Source organism: Bos indicus, chromosome 24 (assembly GCF_029378745.1).
Source record: "Bos indicus isolate NIAB-ARS_2022 breed Sahiwal x Tharparkar chromosome 24, NIAB-ARS_B.indTharparkar_mat_pri_1.0, whole genome shotgun sequence".
In the NCBI taxonomy this organism is placed as follows: Eukaryota; Metazoa; Chordata; class Mammalia; order Artiodactyla; family Bovidae; genus Bos; species Bos indicus.
This window is the reverse complement of record NC_091783.1, coordinates 26876239-26885422: the sequence shown is the minus strand read 5'-3', so window position 1 is coordinate 26885422 and position 9184 is coordinate 26876239. Positions and strand designations below refer to the sequence as shown.

The following is a 9184-nucleotide window of genomic DNA, read 5'->3' as shown; positions in this document are numbered from 1 at the left end:
CACAGTAATCCAAGTCTATGCCCCAACCAGTAATGCTAGACCAACCAGTAACACTAGACCATTCAGGTACGACCTAAATCAAATCCCTTATCATTATACAGTGGAAGTGAGAAATAGATTTAAGGGCCTAGATCTGATAGATGGAGTACCTGATGAACTATGGAATGAGGTTCGTGACATTGTACAGGAGATAGGGATCAAGACCATCCCCATGGAAAAGAAATGCAAAAAAGCAAAATGGCTGTCTGGGGAGGCCTTACAAATAGCTGTGAAAAGAAGAGAAGTGAAAAGCAAAGGAGAAAAGGAAGGATATAAACATCTGAATGCAGAGTTCCAAAGAATAGCAAGAAGAGATAAGAAAGCCTTCTTCAGCGATCAATGCAAAGAAATAGAGGAAAACAACGGAATGGGAAAGACTAGGGATCTCTTCAAGAAAATCAGAGATACCAAAGGAACATTTCATGCAAAGTTAGGCTAGATAAAGGACAGAAATGGTATGGACCTAACAGAAGCATAAGATATTAAGAAGAGATGGCAAGAATACACAGAAGAACTGTACAAAAAAGATCTTCATGACCAAGATAATCACAATGGTGTGATCACTGATCTAGAGCTAGACATCCTGGAATGTGAAGTCAAGTGGGCGTTAGAAAGCATCACTACGAACAAAGCTAGTGGAGGTGATGGAATTCCAGTTGAGCTATTCCAAATCCTGAAAGATGATGCTGTGAAAGTGCTGCACTCAATATGCCAGCAAACTTGGAAACCTCAGCAGTGGCCACAGGACTGGAAAAGGTCAATTTTCATTCCAATCCCAAAGAAAGGCAATGCCAAAGAATGCTCAAACTACAGCACAATTGCACTCATCTCACACGCTAGTAAAGTAATGCTCAAAATTCTCCAAGCCAGGCTTCAGCAATACGTGAACCGTGAACTTCCTGATGTTCAAGCTGGTTTTAGAAAAGGCAGAGGAACCAGAGATCAAATTGCCAACATCCACTGGATCAATGAAAAAGCAAGAGAGTTCCAGAAAAACATCTATTTCTGCTTTATGGACTATACCAAAGCCTTTGACTGTGTGGATCACAATAAACTGTGGAAAATTCTGAAAGAGATGGGAATACCAGACCACCTGATCAGCCTCTTGAGAAATCTGTATGCAGGTCAGGAAGCAACAGTTAGAACTGGACATGGAACAACAGACTGGTTCCAAATAGGAAAAGGAGTTCGTCAAGGCTATATATTGTCACCCTGTTTATTTAACTTACATGCAGAGTACATCATGAGAAACGCTGGACTGGAAGAAACACAAGCTGGAATCAAGATTGCCCGGAGAAATATCAGTAACCTCAGATATGCAGATGATACCACCCTTATGGCAGAAAGTGAAGAGGAACTCAAAAGCCTCTTGATGAAAGTGAAAGTGGAGAGTGAAAAAGTTGGCTTAAAGCTCAACATTCAGAAAATGAAGATCATGGCATCTGGTCCCATCATTTCATGGAAATAGATGGGGAAACAGTGGAAACAGTGTCAGACTTTATTTTTCTGGGCTCCAAAATCACTGCAGATGATGACTGCAGCCATGAAATTAAAAGACGCTTACTCCTTGGAAGAGGAAAGTTATGACCAACCTAGACAGCATATTCAAAAACAGAGACATTACTTTGCCAACAAATTTTCGTCTAGTCAAGGCTATGGTTTTTCCCGTGGTCATGTATGGATGTGAGAGTTGGACTGTGAAGAAGGCTGAGCACTGAAGAATTGATGCTTTTGAACTGTGGTGTTGGAGAAGACTCTTGAGAGTCCCTTGGACTGCAAGGAGATCCAACCAGTCCATTCTGAAGGAGATCAGCCCTGGGATTTCTTTGGAGGGAATGATGCTGAAGCTGAAACTCCAGTATTTTGGCCACCTCATGTGAAGAGTTGACTCATTGGAAAAGACTCTGATGCTGGGAGGGATTGTGGGCAGGAGGAGAAGGGGACGACAGAGGATGAGATGGCTGGATGGCATCACTGACTCGATGGGTGTGAGTCTGGGTGAACTCCAGGAGTTGGTGATGGACAGGGAGGCCTGGCATGCTGCGATTCATGGGGTCCCAAAAAGTCAGACAAGACTGAGCAACTGATCTGATCTCATCTGATGGGACCAGATGCATGATCTTAGTTTTCTGAATGTTGAGCTTTGAGCCAGCTTTTTCACTCTCTTCTTTCACTTTCTTCAAGAGGCTCTTTAGTTCTTCTTTGCTTTCTGCCACAAGGGTGATGTCACCTGCATATCTGAGATTATTGATATTTCTCTCCTGGCAATCCTGGTTCCAGTTTGTGCTTCATCCATCCCAGTGTTTCTCACGATGTATTCTACATATAAGTTAAATAAGCAGGGTGACAATATACAGCCCTGATGTACTCCTTTTCTGATTTGGAACCAGTCTGTTGTTCTATGTCCAGTTCTAAATGTTTCTTCCTGACCTGCATACAGATTTCTCAGGAGGCAGACCAGGTGATATGGTATTCCCATCTCTTTCAGAATTTTCCCATTTGTTGTGACCCACACAGTCAAAGGCTTTGGCATAGTCAAGAAAGCAGAAATAGATGTTTTCCTGGTTGCTTTTTCAGTGATCCAACAGATGTTGGCAACTTGATCTTTGGTTCCTCTGTCTTTTCTAAATCCAGCTTGAACATCTGGAAGTTCACAGTTCACGTACTATTGAAGACTGCTTAAAGGATTTTGAGCATTACTTTACTAGCATGTGAAATGAGTGCAATTGTGTGGTAGTTTGAGCATTCTTTGGCATTGCCTTTCTTTGGGATTGGAATGAAAACTGACCTTTTCCAGTCCTGTGACCACTGCTGAGGTTTCCAAGTTTGCTGTCATATTGAGTGCAGCACTTTCACAGAATCGTCTTTTTAGGATTTGAAATAGCGCAACTGGAATTCCATCACCTCCACTAGTTTTGTGCGTAGTGATGTTTCCTAAGGCCCACTTGACTTTGCATTCCAGGATGTCTGGCTCTAGGGGAGTGATCACACCATCATGATTATCTGGGACGTGAAGATCTTTTTTTGTAGTACTTCTGTGCATTCATGCCACCTCTTAATATCTTCTGCTTCTGTTAGGTCCATACCATTTCTGTCCTTTATTGTGACCAACTTTGCATGAAATATTCGCTTGGTATCTCTAATATTCTTGAAGAGATCTCTAGTCTTTCCCATTCTATTGTTTTCCTCTATTTCTTTGCACTGATCACTTAGGAAGGCTTTCATATCTCTACTTGCTATTCTTTGGAACTCTGCATTTAAACGGGTATATCTTTCCTTTTCTCCTTTGCCTTTCACTTCTCTTCTTTTCACAGCTATTTCTAAGGCCTCCTCAGACAACCATTTTGCCTTTTTGCATTTCTTTTTCTTGGGGATGGTCTTGATCCCTGTCTCCTGTACAATGTCATGAACCTCAATCCATAGTTCTTCAGGCACCCTATCAGATCTAATCCCTTGACTCTATTTCTCACTTCCACTTTATAGTCGTAAGGAATTTAATTTAGCTTAGATCTGAATAGTCTAGTGGTTTTCCCTACTTTCTTCAATTTAGGTCTGAGTTTGACATTAAGGAGTTCATGATCTCAGCCACAGTCTGCTCCCAGTCTTATTTTTGCTGACTTCTCCAACTTTGGCTGCAAAGAATATAATCAATCTGATTTCGATGTTGGCCATCTGGTGATGTCCCTGTGTAGAGTTCTCTTGTGTTGCTGGAAGAGGGTGTTTGCTATGACCAGTGTGTTCTCTTGGCAAAACTCGATTAGCCTTTGCCCTGCTTCATTCTGTACTCCAAGGTCAAATTTGCCTGTTACTCCAGGTATTTCTTGACTTCCTTCTTTTGCATTCCAGTCCCATATCATGAAAAGGACATCTTTTGGGGGTGTTAGTTCTAGAAGGTCTTGTAGGTTTTCATAGGATCATTCAACTTCAGCTTCTTCAGCAGTACTGGTCCGGGCATAGACTTTGATTACTCTGATATTGAACGGTTTGCCTTGGAAACAAACAGAGGTTGTTTGTTTTTGAGATTGCATCCAACTACTGCATTTTGGACTCTTTTGTTGACTTCAATGACTACTCCATTTCTTCTAAGGGATTCTCACCCACATTAGTGGATATAATGGTCATCTGATTTAAATTCACCCATTCCAGTCCATTTTAGTTCACTGATTCCTAAAATGGGGTGCCATCTCTTGTTTAACCACTTTCAAATTGCCTTGATTCATGGACCAAACATTCCAGGTTCCTATGCAATATTGTTCTTTACAGCATTGGACTTTACTTCCATCACCAGTCACATACACAACTGGGTATTGTTGCTTTGGCTCCGTCTCTTCATTCTTTCTTGAGTTATTTCTCCACTGATCTCCAGTAGTATACTGGGCACCTACCGACCTGGGGAGTTCAGTGTCCTATCTTTTTGCCTTTTCATGCTGTTCGTGGGATTCTCAAGGCAAGAATACTGAAGTAGTTTGCCATTTCCTTCTCTTCTGGAGAATTTTGTCACTTACTCGTGGTTTAACTGCTCACTTAAATTTTCTCTAAATTGCTCCATAAAATATGGAAAGCAACACCTATTTCATAGCTCATATTGATTAAATAAGGTACTCATAATGTAAAATAATCTTCCTTTTCATTATTATAATGTACTGTCCTCCTTTACATACTCACTGTTTAAGTATATAATCTTTTGAAGAATTCTGGAATATTTTCTCCTTTATAATTTTACTTTTAAAATGCATATGTTGCTATAAGGTTTGATGCATAAAGCAATATGTAACATAATATAATCCCCACTTATTTCCATTGAAATATAATTTTTCAAATGACTGAAAAATTAACCACACTTTTACATTTTCAGTACTTTTCAATGTTGGTAGAATATGAAAATCAAATGCTTTAAAATATTTTTCTCCTTGGAGTCTCCAGATATACAAATTTTCAAATAATTTCTGTCTTTGAAATCTATTTTTCTACAAATGATTTAACATATCCAACCCTGAACAGTTTTCCTGTCTTTGGGAATTCTTATTTGCCTCAAGTCTGCATGACTCCACATCTTCTCTGTAACACAAAACAAACATGTAACCAGTAAAAATTCTGTATACTCTATGTAAATGCAATTTCAAGACTAGTTTTCCAGATCTAGAGTGACCACGTAACTCATTTTGCCTGGAATAATCCCCATTTATATCTGTTGTCCAGGGGTTATTACTAATAGTCTAACTACTATCGAATCTCCCAGTTAGAATAATATAATTATAAGGTTACCTTCCCCATTTCTCCTTCTTACTAATTTGCTGGTGGCAAACTTACTGTTTCACTAAGGTGAAATTGCTCGTTTATTCCGTGTTCTTTACATAGATTTAAGCAGCTCCCTCTTGCTGCATGAAATAAATCTGAAGTAATAGCTTTTAATTGTATGTTTCAATACATTAAGAAATAGTTAAGTTCTTCAACTATTTTATAAGATAGGTCAGCAGGTTTTATTAGTTTCCATTATCCAGGTTAAAAAATGAGTGACAGAATAACTGAGTGACTGTTGCCCTAGTTCAAGACAGAAAATAGAAAAACTAAAGTCTCAATTACTGATTTTTGGTTCATTTCGCTCTTTCTACTAAAGATCAAGCAGCAAATACAACATTTATATATAATTGACTCAATGAATAGGCATTATGCAGATTTACTCTTAAAGAGAAAAGAAAAAAGAGTTCTCACCTAGTTGCATAAATTATATTTGGTAAAATGAGCAGATATATCAGTACTTTTATTCATTTTTAGAGTTTTTTTATATGGTAACGTTAGAAGATTGACAAAGATTTAACCACATGAGCCACTCTAAAAGAAGATTGCATTCTCCCATGATAAGGGTAATGAACATACTTTATGATGCAATAGAATATATGATTAAGCAAAGGTAGTTTTTCCACCAAATTAATTCATCAATAGCACTTATTTACTCACACGCTGCCTCCTGTGTGGTAGTACCAGTCTCGGCTATGTCTACAGCGACTTGCTCCAGATTCTGCCTTCCTATATCCCAAGGCATATTTCTTTAATTTCCATGCAACTTACTTTGTTACTATTATGATCTATCTGAAAATGTTCACGTTCTCATCTCCTCATGTTTCCTTTCCTCTTATCTTTCATTCTTTGCAATTGGTTTTTCGCCAAAGAAGGTAGAAGGTTTCACTTCCACACTTTGCTGGTGATAGGAAGGTTCTGCTCCTATGAACTAATTGGATTATATGACTCTTCAAAGTTACTCCTGCATGCTTTATTGGGGATGGGCACATATTATAAGAAAGATGAAAAATACAGAAGTAAAGGATATAATTGACAGATAAAATGTAGAATGCATAGTTAAACTTAGTTGTTGATAAATAACAAAAAAATTTTTAGTGCCAATTCTGAATATTACATGGGACATATTTATGTAAAAAATAATTTTTTGTTTATCTTGACTTCAAATTTAACCTATTACTCTGTATTTTTTTCTTTTTTGTTCAATCTGGCAACCCCCAAAATGAGGAAGGTGGTTAGAGGGCTCATATTATTACCCTGATTTCTGGAAAAGAATACAAACATAAAAATTAGGATAGTGGAGATAGCCAATTATCCTTTTTGTACCTTTTCTTCTTTCTGCTGTTTACTTGTTTCTCTTCCTCCTTTTCCTTCCACTTTCCATCCTCTTAAGGAGCACTAATAGAGGTAGTAGTAGTCGTAGTAACAGTGATGGTAGTAGTGGTAGCAGTAATAGTTCTGGCAGTACTAGCAGTACTAAGAATATTACTCTTTGTATAATGCTTTCACATGCATCATCTTACTTGGTCTTTAGTGACTTAAGTATTTTTCCATGTAGATACTGAGAATGGGGAAGAAGGAAAAAACCACAGAGATCCATTTAATACATTTTTCTCCTTAGACATATTCTTACTGTGAAAGTAGTAGCTTTCTAAGTAGGGCAGGTAAAATGAAATTGAAACATAATCCAGATCAATTCAAAGCCCAAAGCTTCTGACTAATGAGTAAAGTTGTACTGGGGCTTCACTTTTAGGTGAGTTGCTATATTGACTTTGTTCATTGAATGAAAGGATTTTAATTAAATGTGTTCACCTTGGCAAAATCTAGAGGAAATTAAGCAGACTATTCTGACAACTCTGTATTAATGAACTGAAGGAGAAAAGTGAGGCAAAAGTTATAATGTTACAGTACTTTTCCACTTGTTGGTCTTTTAATTTTAGTGATACAGGTTATAGTATATGTTGAACACTGGAGTGGGTTGCCATTTCCTTACCCAGGGATCTTCCCAACCCAGGGAATGAATCCGTATTTCCTGTGTCTCCTGCACTGCAGGCAGATTCTTTACAGCTGAGCCATTGGGGAAGCCCAATAGAGTAGTAGTTTTAAACATTTGGTCTTAAGTAATATTTCTAGAACATAAAAGTGATTGAGAACCATCATGAGAAACATCTATTGGATACTGTGCCATAGTGATTTTTTTAAATGTGATATAGCATTTTGTTTTTGTAATAATTTGTATTGTTTAGTAATCTATCATCCTATAGTTAATTTTTTATGCAAAATTTATGTTTAGCATTGTAATAGATGGGTAACAAAAATTTCATTTTTATCTTCCAATATACCTCGAAGGAAGATATCACCCTTAATTTATGAAGGAAGGTTGATCTTGTAGTGTATTAGTAAGTGGCTGAAAGTCACTCATCTGTATAGTTGTAAAGCAAGTATTTGGACATACATTTTTTTTTACCATTGAGTATAATGACATACAATAAGCTTTCCATCTTTAAAGGGTACAATTAACTTTTGACAAATGTACATACCCATGGGAAAAAAATCACTGCAATCAAGATAATGTACATATTCATCATCCTTGAACATTTCCTTTTGCCCCTTTTAACCTATTCCTCCATCCTTTCTAGTCACTCTTCTTGTCCCCAGGAAATTACTGATTTGTTTCATGTTACTAGAGATTAATTTGCATTTGCTAGAATTTCATAAAAATGGAATCATACAAAATATGCAATATCTTTTTCTGGCTTCTTTCACTCAGAAGAATTATTTTAAGATATATCCATTATATTTTAAGACATAATTGTTCTTATCGATGATTTTTGCTTCATATTGCTAAGCTGTATTGCACCATATCAATATACCACAAATGTTTACCCAGAATCAGTTACTATGTATTTGTATTATTTCCGGTTTGATGGCTACTGCAAATAAACGGCTAAGAACATTTGAGTATGTCTTTTAATTAGGACTTCCCTAGTGGCTCAGACGGTAAAGCGTCTACCTACGATGCGGGAGACCCGGGTTCATTCCCTGGGTCGGGAAGATCCCCTGGAGAAGGAAATGGCAACTCACTCCAGTATTTTTGCCTGGAGAATCCCATGGACGGAGGAGCCTCGTAGCTACAGTCCGTGGGGTCACAAAGAGTCGGACACGACTGAGCGACCTCACTTTCACTTTGTGTTTAGATCTCAGGTGGCTCAGACGGTAAAGCGTCTGCCTACAATGCAGGAGACCCAGGTTCAATCCCTGGGTCGGGAAGATCCGCTGGAGAAGGGAATGGCAACCCACTCCAGTACTCTTGCCCAGAGAATCCTATGGATGGAGGAGCCTGGTGGGCTACAGTCCATGGGGTTGCAGAGTCGGACATGACTGAGCGACTTTACTTTTTAATGATCACTATTTTCAGTTTTCTTGGATGAGTACATAAGAGTGAAATGACTAGATCACAGATTAGTGTTATCACTCAGTTGTGTCCGACTCTCCAGCCCTACGGACTGTAGTGCACCAGGCCCCTCTGTCCATGGGATTCTCTAGGCAAGAATACTAGAGTGAGTTGCCATGCCCTCCTTCAGGGGATCTTTCCAACCCAGTGATGGAACTCACATCTCTAACATCTCCTGCATTGGCCGGCGGATTCTTTACCACTGGCACCACCTGAGTATGAATTGTGTAGTTACTATTTTATTTTATTTATTTTCTTCATTCATGAGCTACAGCTCTTTTTTGAGCTTTATTAGTGGTTTCTTTAGGATTTATGGTACACATTTTTAACATATCACAACATATCTTCACCTTATACCATACTGTTTCATGTATAGTAAACGAAACATAACAG

The 9184-nt window shown here is 38.2% G+C and overlaps 1 non-coding gene across 1 annotated transcript; it reads left to right on the top strand.

The window, feature by feature from the left end:
• The first annotated feature begins 8535 nt into the window (after positions 1-8535).
• Positions 8536-8607, top strand: TRNAC-ACA (transfer RNA cysteine (anticodon ACA)). Its single transcript has one exon. It is a non-coding gene; the product is annotated as a tRNA-Cys (tRNA).
• The last annotated feature ends 577 nt before the right edge of the window (positions 8608-9184 follow it).